This window comes from Gymnodraco acuticeps, unplaced genomic scaffold (genome assembly GCF_902827175.1).
Source record: "Gymnodraco acuticeps unplaced genomic scaffold, fGymAcu1.1, whole genome shotgun sequence".
Classification (NCBI taxonomy): domain Eukaryota; kingdom Metazoa; phylum Chordata; class Actinopteri; order Perciformes; family Bathydraconidae; genus Gymnodraco; species Gymnodraco acuticeps.
In genome coordinates this window covers 8253067-8264475 of record NW_022990295.1, presented here as the reverse complement: position 1 = coordinate 8264475, position 11409 = coordinate 8253067, and the positions used below count along the sequence as shown (strand labels likewise).

At 42.2% G+C, this 11409-nt stretch overlaps 1 long non-coding RNA gene across 1 annotated transcript in view; it reads right to left on the bottom strand.

The window, feature by feature from the left end:
* Positions 1-518: 518 nt before the first annotated feature.
* The window catches only part of LOC117549848, an 85099-nt gene continuing 74208 nt past the window's right edge, over positions 519-11409 (bottom strand). The window contains exon 3 of the long non-coding RNA XR_004569538.1: positions 519-823. This is a non-coding gene — a long non-coding RNA (uncharacterized LOC117549848). The remainder of the gene's footprint in view (positions 824-11409) is intronic.

Below are 11409 nucleotides of genomic sequence, written 5' to 3'. Positions count from 1 at the left end.
GGTATGGATAATCATCCTTTTTCCCCACTCTTGATAGAGATACTACTTACAAAACTGCACATGTTCTTGTTTATGACAGCTTCACTGTACAGTAAGTGGGAGTGGAGTGCAGAAACACCCTATCACGATGACATTTGGATGTAGTTAGGCGGTGAAATACCATCGGCCACCATGAACAATTTTGAACAAACACATTGAATCCATTTCCAGCATGAATTGTGCAAAAAATCAACACAGACAGCACAACGATGCCAGGTAATGCTTTTGCTTTGCAGAACTTTATATGGATTTCTCATAACTTCTGCCTAACATTTATATAGATATCAAATACTGTATGTATTTAAATTACCTACTGCTTCTCTCAAAACGGCACTGAAATAAACAGAAACATATGCTGGCTGCATATGTTCAACACTGCTTTATTTAGACTGTTCTATAGCGACACGACAACAAGAGTGTTTTTGTGGAAAAGACACATGGGTAAATTGCAACTGTTATAGAAAACAAGACTCGGGGAGAGGAAAAGTAAAGAGTGAAAGTGTTCCGAGCACAGATGCACCCGCTCTCTTGCTATCTCCTGTGCTTGTGGGTATACTGCCGATCCAGCTATTCTTGTTGGTTTGTTAATTGTTTGTCACCCACCAGGTGCCATCTGTCTGTAGTCCCACAGTCCCCGAGCCATGTGGGCCGGCCTGCCTGTCGCCTGCCAACGTCACTGACCTGCAGCAACCGTCCACACCTCCGTCACACACCTCCTGATCCGTCTGGGATAAATAGCTTCTCCCTCAACTTCTGTGCCGCCATCACGGCTTCCCAATCTGTCCTGTGTTAGAGGGGGAGGGAGGGGGGGGTGACAGGACGGGAGGGAGAAAAGACAAATGAGAGGAAGAAATGAATAGATGGATGGATAGAGTGAGACGGAACACGAGATAGAGATGGATGTCTGAAGAGATAAAAGGTTTGAGATATGAACGCTGACGGGATTGTTTGTGCTGCAGTCTGTTGTTGCAGCCTGCTACGATAAGTCAACAACAACTGTCGCATTTGTGTCTATACAAGTCCTGTATATGTTAAAGCAACACTCAAGTAATGATTATAAATTCTGATAAAACATACCTAAAATCAAAACAACACAATGTGACAGTATTCTGGATTTGGCACAGCATCCACTGCAACACACTACTTTAAGAGGCACTCCAACAGGCAAGGGAGGTCACCTTCACCTGGGCCTGATGTTGGGGCAGCTGTGTGTTGAAAAATGAGATCAGCTGCTTGCTCACCGGGACGCATGCGGCAGTCTAGAACCACCAAGGGCCTAGCATTCGGGGGCCCCAGTACAATAAAGACAGATCGAGCAACCCCCCCCCCTCTCAGCCTGTCTGCCATCCTGGGGCATGTTGGGTCACCTTGACGACTGGGCCCAGCGAGGGGAGCCGCACCCCACTTCGGGGCAAAGAAGGAAGCATGGGTAATGAGGCGTTGCCATGCAAGTGGAACAGCTTTTGAATAACCCCATCCGCACACAGATACACACACACGGTATTCTACAGTACTTGTGTTTACAGAAGGGACAACAGCTTGTTGGAGAAACCTCTCAGGAGCTCTTAGTCCAGGAAGGAGGATATTCATGGGCATCATGGTGGAGGTCAGCTAGTGTTTATGAACAGCTAGCGTCAATAAAAACAAGAATGGATGCGATGAATCAGAAGCATGCTTATAGATTCCATGCTATTTAAAGTGAGTTTTGCTATCATGTAGCTATGTTGATGAGATTGGATCCTAATATGCTTGTATGATCTTCATGTTTACAGATTTTATGTTCCTCTTTTCCAAGTCTTGTATACAATCCTCTGCTCTTCATTGTGGAATACTTGTAAAGTGTTATTGCTTATCAATCCAAAAACTAGTGCACATCGATGTTTAAACGAGCAAACACATCTAGCCGAGGAAACAGTGTAAATCAGCCACCCATGAAATGTTCATTTGAAAAGGAGACGCAGAAAGAAAAAAAAGGATTTTCCAATCCAAATACGCCTCGCTATAATAATTGTCTGATATTAGGTTTAATCATTCTGCATCTTGGTCTCATAAAGAGAGGGAAGGTACAGTATTCCCTCATGTTGACTCAATGTTAAACATTCACTAATGGTCTACCAAACTGTGCGGCATCTCATGAAGCCACTGGAATCCTGGGACTGTAACATATCCAGTGGGAGATGTCTGACCACCTCTACTCACACACACACACAATCACATGTAACATACACTTATAATCACAAACACGTACCAATCATTTGCAGATGCAGTATGTATGGCGTCACGGTTGAAATACTTACGTTTGAGAGGAAGGACATGCCTGTTGTCAGTAGCCGGAGAGAGAGTGAGAAAGAAACGACCCTTAAACCTGGTTCATGAGAAGAAAAGCAACCAGAAAAATATCCCCTCAAGTGAAAAATGAAAAAAGGTTTCTGACCACATAGAGACGCAAGTGCCCAAGTTTGTTTTTCATTAGCTTGGCTTGTTTGAAAGGAATAAACCTCCACAGAGTTCTGTCTGGAATCCATGTCTTATGGTAACACAATCCAAAGTGGCTGCAGTACATAGGCTTTACTCCAACATTTGAAAACTTCATATGGGTCCTGAAATGTGTTTTTATTTATCCAAAGAGGTTCTTCAGTCAATAAGATATATATTACACATGAAACAACTTGTGAACTGTAGTGCCTTATCTCCTGCACAAAGCCTTAAAAGTTCCACATCATTATTCAACTATTCCTTCTGTTTGCAATTTGAATCAGCCCTTTACAGATATAAATTGCTGAAAATCTTGGAAACTACTCTGGAATTCCACAAAAGCATGACCGTATCGGTATTAAGCTATAAAGCCATGTTGTAGAAAAAGGGCTACAGAATGTATTTTTCTAAATGTTCTGAAGTTGATGTATGATTCCACAATGTGTGTTCTTTTTTGTTTCATTACACTTATTTTTCTTCTTTACGTCTGTCCTCTCTGAATGCTAATAGCTCATCTCCTTCAAGCCTCGCCACAGATGCTGGCAGGTCTATCCTGAAATGATTATCAGAGCCAGATCCCACTGGCCAGCTTTCCAGTAACACTCGTGGAACCAGGGCTGAGCCTGAGACTGTGGTGAGCGGGCGCTAGGCTGCCAGGCTGTGGATGCCAACAGGCCCCAGAAATGAATACCAGCAATGGGGCCTCACCAAGGTCCAACATCCAGATCCAGTTGGAGTAGAAGAGACAAAATTGATGACTGGCAATGATGTCACGAGACATTTGATGGCTTGGGGTTTCCTGAGACACAGCTAGTGATGCCTCACCTGGAAGAACGAACAGCGGGAAAAATCCCAGAGATGGATGCATGATTAGGCTAAACTGAGTATCCGACTGGCAACTTCAGAGAGATTTGAATTTCTGCATACTGAAATATGTTAAAACAGTATTTAAATCAGCCTTTGTCCTCAGATTCCTTTTTTCTGGGAATCAGATTTCAGATAATGATAATTTTGGGCCGTCGTATAGCTTAGATCAGTGGTTCCCAACCTTTTTTCCCAAGAGCCCCCCCAAATGACTCCTGTTGGAAGTTCCCCCCCCCCCCCCCCTACACACAAGGGGGCGCAACAGCAGTAATTAAAGTTTCAAAATGCTACAACTACTGTCACAAACTGGATGAATGTGAAGTATTTTGTTAAAGGAGGATGAAAGCGTAATTAAGGAGCACTATTGGAGTGACTTTGATGGTTATTGGACTCAGGATTCATTCATTTGGATTCCCGCTGTATGAAGAAATTAAAGGACGGCGCGGAAGTGGAAACAATTCACAAAGGGATTAAACTGTTTAAAACACATGCTCAAAGTAAGCCATATTTTGCCGATGTGTTTATGTGGATTCAAAAGTCGTAAATAATCTACAAAATGGAGACCGATCTGATCGGAGCAACTGTGACAAATAATCCAACTGAAACCGGCATGGACAATGACTATGTTTTAAAAATGCGCTTATCCAGACAAGCCTGGTTTGGACACTTTACGGGCAGAAGAAACATTTCTATAGAAAGAATTATACATTTCTGTCTTTTTATACCTTTAATAGCTACTAACTTCAATTTGTATTCAAATTAATTAATCAATTATTTTTTATATTTTATTGTAATGTATAGACAAGGCTTTTAGTGACAATCATGTATTGCGTTACAGTTATAATGTATAAAAAATAAATCTAAATATGATATTTGGCCTCAAATCATCTGAGGCCTGGCGCCCCCCCCCCCCCTGCGATCTTTGGCCCCCCAGGTTGGGAACCACTGGCTTAGATGGTAGAGCTGACGGCACATGTACTTGGTCCTCAAGCGGAGGACCCGATTTCAAATTCGACCCGGGACCATGGGCCTCGTGTCGTCCCCTCTGTCTCCCACATTCAAATAAATGCACTGGTTTGCCAAAGACATCTTAAAAAAATTAATCAAATAATAGTAATTTTAAACATAGCTTGTGCAGCAGAACAACAACACGTCCTCTCGCCACCCTAACTAAAGAGAGAAGAAGTATGACATTGATGAAGAGCTTAAGCTGAACCACACCAAACCACAGCTTCCTGACATATGTTCTAAAGTTGCCAAATATTTAAAATCGGTTTGACGCAATACATGTATCACCCCCAATGGGAAATTACAGGATTATGAGTTGTTAGAAAAAACTTGATGAGAAAATGACCTGATAAGATACAGATGATGCTGTTATTTATATAGTCATGTATTTGACGCGTTCTGTCTGCGTCATCCAGTTTTAGTAACTGTTGCACTTACTCTGTAATAACATTAAAACCACATTGCAGTCACTTTCTGTCGCATTTTTGCAAAGAGTTAAGTGTTACCATCTTGTGTGTGTTTTGTAATGAGCTCAGGGGACAGTCCAAGCAGTTTATAAGCTGAAATCATGATCCAGTGAGTCCAATCACAGCAACGGTGGTTTAAACATCAGGAAATCATTTACATTGCCTTGGCTCATGGGAAGTTTCTAAATATCTTAGCAAAGTAATGACAATGCATGACTTCTCACATGTGCACACACACACACACACGCACGCACACACACACACACACACACACACACACACACACACACACACACACACACACACACACAGAAATATTCAGCTCATATCAGAGCCTCTGGGGAATAATAGATTTGTTTTCATCTTTCATCATTCAAAATAACAGCATGTGTGCTTGTCTTCTAATTCATTTAGTAACTTCATAATTGACTTGTAATGAATCAGTTCTAAAACATTTTCAGTGATAAAAACTTCAAGCATAAAGAAACAATTAATCAGCTCAGTATTTGTTATAATACTAATAAACCAAGACAAATTCCTTTCAATTAAACCAAGGCCAACATGTTTCTTGTTCCCATAAATATGTTACCCTCAGTTATGCCAAAGTTGGAATGTGTCCAACATGAGCCATGCGATGACATATTTTGTGTGGGCTAGCTAATAATGTTTTCCCCACTGCATCTCTCTGTTCCTACCCAGGCGGAAAAAAAGTTTAAGAGTAGGAGGAATTAATGTATATTAAAAGGGAAACCTTAAAGTGTTCATGGAAGAATTGAGTCATGTTGTTAATCAGAACTGCAAAAAGAGAGACCTTTAACTAGCCTAGATTACTGTAGGAGAAAGATTTTGTTCACCCACACTTCTAATGGAAACAGATGCCGAACATTCAGCTGGGGAACAAATACACAAAACAGCAGAGCTTCTGTTTTCTTTTTCCACTCTTCTTTTTTTAACCGCCTTACACTCCCTGATGGCGTATCGTCCTAAAACTGACCAGGCTTGAAATATGACAAGTTTAATACGTCCTACATCACCGTTGAGCACGATTGAGTTACTAGAGCAACAACTGGCCTGTCCCAGCCTGCAGCAGAGCCCGCGGAGCAGCGGTGTGAACATAACCCCCCGTCAGAGGGGTTCAAACCCAGAAGGAGACTCAGGTCTGAAGGAGAGGGGGAAAGTGGGAAATAAAAGAGCACAGGAAGGAGGTTTTTCAGGGCAGCGGCTCTGATGACAGGTAAGGAGGAGAGGTGAGGTTGCAGTGTGGGTGGGTGGGCCACCAGCAGAGGCATAGAGAGAGGAAGGCGAGTAAAGAGGAGGGCAGGAGTACCGGCGCTGTCACCGGCCCCGGCGTGTTTGGATAAGACCCGTGGAACATGTGGGGGAATCAGCATGAGACATCACACCTGGAGGAAAAGACAACTAAATCCAGCCCCCAGTACGCGGGCCCCGGCTCCAACAAGTCTAGCCAGCATCTGGAATGGATATCTGGAGATGCAGCCGACTTCACAACCCCTTCACGGATGCTTCTCACTCTACCTTTAGTTCAAAAAAATACATGCACAGTGAAAGGTTGCATTAAAAATAAAACGCGAGTCTCACTGAGGATTTGTGTTTATAAATACGAGTACTTCTTCTTCTTGCACAGTATCCCATCTGCTTGGCATAATGTTATTGTGCTGTTGATGAACTCGTCTTTTTTTCTTCTTATCGTTGCTAGTCTCCCTTCACCCCAAATATGCTAACGCTTGACTTTTCCTGGCTTTAATAAGTGTACAGATGCCAACAGTATTTTGGTTACAGTAGCTTCAGTCTGGTTGGCTATCTTTCAGCATGTTTCACTTTGAAAAGGACTAACACATGCACTCGTAAAATACTATCTTAATATCTTGAGTACATTCTTTATATTTCAGGTAGAAAAGGTCTGAAGCAAATGAGCTGGCATCCATCAATATGCTCGACTACACTTTTTTATTGAGAGTCACTGAAAGCACCACTGAGATCCATAAAAGGTGAATAAAACAGCAACCCACATTCAGCATGATGCTCCATGTGTGTACTCTCTACATGTGTAAGTGTGTTTGTGTGGGGTTTGTTAGGGGCCAACCAGCCGTGTTGTGACTGGAACAATCCGGGCCACAATGTTTGTTTACACAGAACCGCTCACTCACCCAAATAATCAGAAGCTGTGGGCTTTTCTAATCCCCACACAAAGTCAATGGAGCCAGGTTGAGCTGGCGACAGCCCCGATAAGATACTCAAACACAGGCTAGTGATCTGCGAGCCGCGGCTTCTCCTTCCCACACCCTCTGTCCCCTTTGTTTCCTCTATTGCAGTTCACAATGTGACACAGATTTGAAGTTCACAGGTCACATTAAAAAAACGCTTGGATATACAGTCTGAAAATCTTCACCTCCCTTTACCTAGCTGGTCAGTTTAATTTTGTTTTCACATTCTTCCAGCTCAAAATATAAGTCAAAGCAAGCTGCCGTGGTCTAAAAAAAACACCCACTCTCTAGCAAAGGAATGCACATTTCAAAATAGTGTATTGTTATGGTTTTGGCTAAGTTGGTACTCGCTCGGCAAATCCTGGTGTGCGAGTGCGATTCTGTATGTGTGTTCATGATAGAGGTATGTGGTAAAACATTCATTAACATTCCATTCATGACCTCAGTATTATGTCCACAGTGAAGGAGAGCATATATTTGCCTTTCACACCTCTTGCACGGGATGAGGGAAATGATAGAGCATTATGTGTGTCAATGTGTGTATGTGTGTGTGAATGAGATAGGGAAGAGGGAGAGCGGCGGGGAGAGGGATAAAACACAGCTCACTGATACAACATAATCTATCTGGAACCATGTCTCAATATCACAATATTTCACACATTTACGTATCACATATTTGGCAGTGGCAGCCTTCTCCTCAGATCAGTGGAGTTATTTCTGCCTTGTGTACTGGATGCTGCAGGACCGAGATACAGTTTGCAACGGCACAGATGGGAGAGGCTATAGCTTCGGTACCACAGTATCGCATGCAAAAATGTTTGGTATGTTTTAACACAGATAAAGCTGACATATTCCGAGGCGTTTCGCAGACAATACCCATGAAGGAACAATCTCCCATCTGGCAGTGCAGTCTCTCTGAAATCCTCTCTGTCATGCTCAATGAGAGCTGGAGAGACAAAACATTCTCTGTCTGTATATCAGTCCTTATCAAGGCTGTACCTTGGGCCTCGCTGGATATCAACAAAACATCATCCCGCAGGCTAGGACTTCTCAAAGAAAAATCCTGCACTTTACGTTATAGTTTTGGATTTATAAACATCTCTTCACGGTTTGATGCTACACAGAAACAGTTTATGTATTCATCCTCGGGGTATAAGTATGGGATTGGATGGCAGCATAACGGACAAACTTCATAGCTCTGGAAGCACATGTACAATTTCCTGGTGAGGATCAAATCGATCAGCTTTACACTGTGTCCTCTTCCTTCCCACGTCTCAGTAAAGGAGGATTACTTTCGGAGGCCGGTTTAGCCGCTGCCTTTATGACAGGAATGTCAATGAAGTCACTGCTGTACTGCTTCTCTCCACATGATGGTGCAGAGGACAAGCCTCCCCTTGGACGGCGAGAAAGCTGACATTTACCTTTAGGCTCTTAAATATGCATGACCACTGCACACAGAAAACTGCTGGTTTTTTTCTGATGAATTTCAACTGCAACAACAAAAAAGCTGCCACGTCCAACAAATACATATTGTTATTTGCCAATGGGAATGGGACATGTATGTAAATGGTTTGGATCTCCATGGAGGTAAACACAATATCCAAATAATCACAGCTTATTAATTATGTCTGCATTGTTTGCGAACAGATGCGTGTTTGTATAAAGGATTATATCGAGTGGCTAGAGTACATCCATGTCTTTGCTAGTTTTATTTGAAATGGATTTCATTCATTTCCAGCTGTATGCACATTGTATCCAAACATGAGAATAATCCGTCCGCGGTACGACGTTGCTGTCTTTTGGTCAGCGAACAAAGAGCTGTACCATCCGATGTGGCATACAATAGGTGTCTGTGTCTATTTGTGTGTGAGTGTGTCCTTCCCGTCTGTACGGAGTCACACCTGTACTCTCTGTCATGATGTTATCAGACCCTAAACACCTGCTCCACAGTCTAAGGTCACCAACTACATAAAACTGCCTCCTAGAGCAGTGAGATGGGCACCTGCAAATACACTGTTTGTGTGTGTACTGTAAATAAAAAAGGGTCATGTTTTTACTTCTATGGTCATTTATATGCTGCTCATGTCACCCAGCACATCGCTCACAGGTGTCATACAACCCTGAGTATGACCTGAATAGGAGGAGAGGTGGAAGGAGAGCGACAGAATGGGAAAAAATAATGAGGAATACATTGTGTAGACCATAGACGATAGATGTATGATACATAGGCGCGGCAAATGCTTTTAAAAAACATAATGCGTCCAGGTGATTTAAAGGACCCACCTCTATGATGACAAAATAAATATGTTAAGAATACGACAATGTGATTATATGTGTTTGACATGAGCCTCTGTGAACAGTACAAGGGTAAAAGGAAGACATATTGTTGCTTAATGTGAACTCTTTACCTGCTGTATTTTAAAGTTACAGGATATATAGGATATACAAATATAGCATAGAACTCATTATATTTTGTAATGAGCAATGTAAGAAGGGATTCAGGTCGGTCAATTCTACCTTTCCTACCATTACAGTAACTTCCCAATCTGAAATGGCAACATGCATTTTGGGTGATTTGTGTTTTATTTTCTTAAAATACCAAGTTTTCAATTCAATGTGAAGTGACTTTGTGTTTTGATAAATTCCAAGCCACCTACCTTTGACCAGAAGATTCCCTTTCAACTCTAATCCCAACTTTAAAATGTTGAATTACTGCAGCACGACATCACTCACATAAATGCTGCATTTTAATAAAGTTAAGATTCAGTCAGATTAAATTACATTTGAATATGATATCTGGCTTAATGTATAAGTCAAATCTACTCTCAAGCGTTGATTTTTATACAAAGCAAAATAAAAAGCTTTTTGATAAGGTCATTTAATTGTAATATGTTGTTCAAATTAACTAAATAACACCCAAAGATAGGTTTAACTCAAGATTTAAGTATAATTTGACTTCTGTGGACAAACAACACCGCAGTGATACTACGGTACAAACTTCCAACATAGCCAATGTTCTGCCACTAGCAGTATACTTCTCAGATAATTAATTGGTGAATCGCAGTTATTAATAAACAAGGCAGGCCACATAATAATATCCTGCAGGTTGTACTGTATGAATAAACAGCTATTGTGGTTCCTAACGAGGCTGCAGGACATCACTGTATTGGTTGGATTACTGTGTGTAGATAGTGCGGGGGGGGGGGGGGGGGGGAAATTGCATTACATTGTTGTGCCTGTTGGTGTTTTGCTCAGAAATACTTTCAATTCCAATCCTTAATGACAAACAAGGAAGCTTTTCTGATTGAAAACAATTCCAGCACTTCAAGCCATAACAAAAACTCATGACAAGAGCATTTTCACCAAAAGGAAGACATTTCACGCACTGGGAGCCTTTTGTGATATTTTCTCTCCCTCCCTCCCTCTTACCCTCCCTCTCTCTCCCTGTCTCTTTCCTTTGTGTGCGTAAATCATCTCTTCCCTGCGGCCTGTCTGTGATCATGTTGATGGGAAACAAAGAAATCATCTTGAATGGCACATTAATTTCCTCCGTTCTCCCCCTGCCCTCTGCCTAATGAAATCCCCTCTGCCACGGGGCCTGAGGAGCCACACTGGCAAGCCGTCACCAGCCAGTAAATATGTTTACCTTGGAGCACTCCGCTAATGGACTGTTTACTAGGGGGAGGCAGCGTGGGGTGTTGCAGGGACCAGGCAGCATTGGGTGTGGGGCGTGTGTTCCTTAGACCAAATGACAGCCCCTTTGCTCCCCTCATCTCCCTAAAACCAACAAACCACCAACCACCTGATCTAAAGTGGCTGTCACCAATAAAGAGTTCAGATGGAGGACTCAAATGCAAAGAAACATGACTGGATTACACTGGGGTATAATAAATCTCCAGTCTGATTTGTTGCTGTTACAGATGTTGGCAGGGCTCTGTAGTAAAAGACTCCCCACAGGGTTCAGACCCTCAGGTTGACTTTTACATTTCGTTTCATAACATTTGACAATGTTGGCAGTATCTACATTTGTAACGTAATTATCTTTGAATCTACTTTTTATATCTAGTTCCTTTTAAACCTAGCTTTGTGTCTGGCTTAAGGGGTCAGCTTTTAATAAACGGTGTGCTTTCCGAGACCCCGACCTCCAGCTCAGCAAGCCTTTCCAGTTTCAGTATTCATCGCCTGATGCTACATTTATAGCAGGAGTTATTAGATAGCCCTTAGCGAACCAAACTGAAGCCATTGTGATGACTTTTTGCTTGCTCCAAGGCCACTGTAATTGTTCAAGGAGCAGTGTGTATCAGGAGGACTAAGCGGTAAGGTTGCAACTA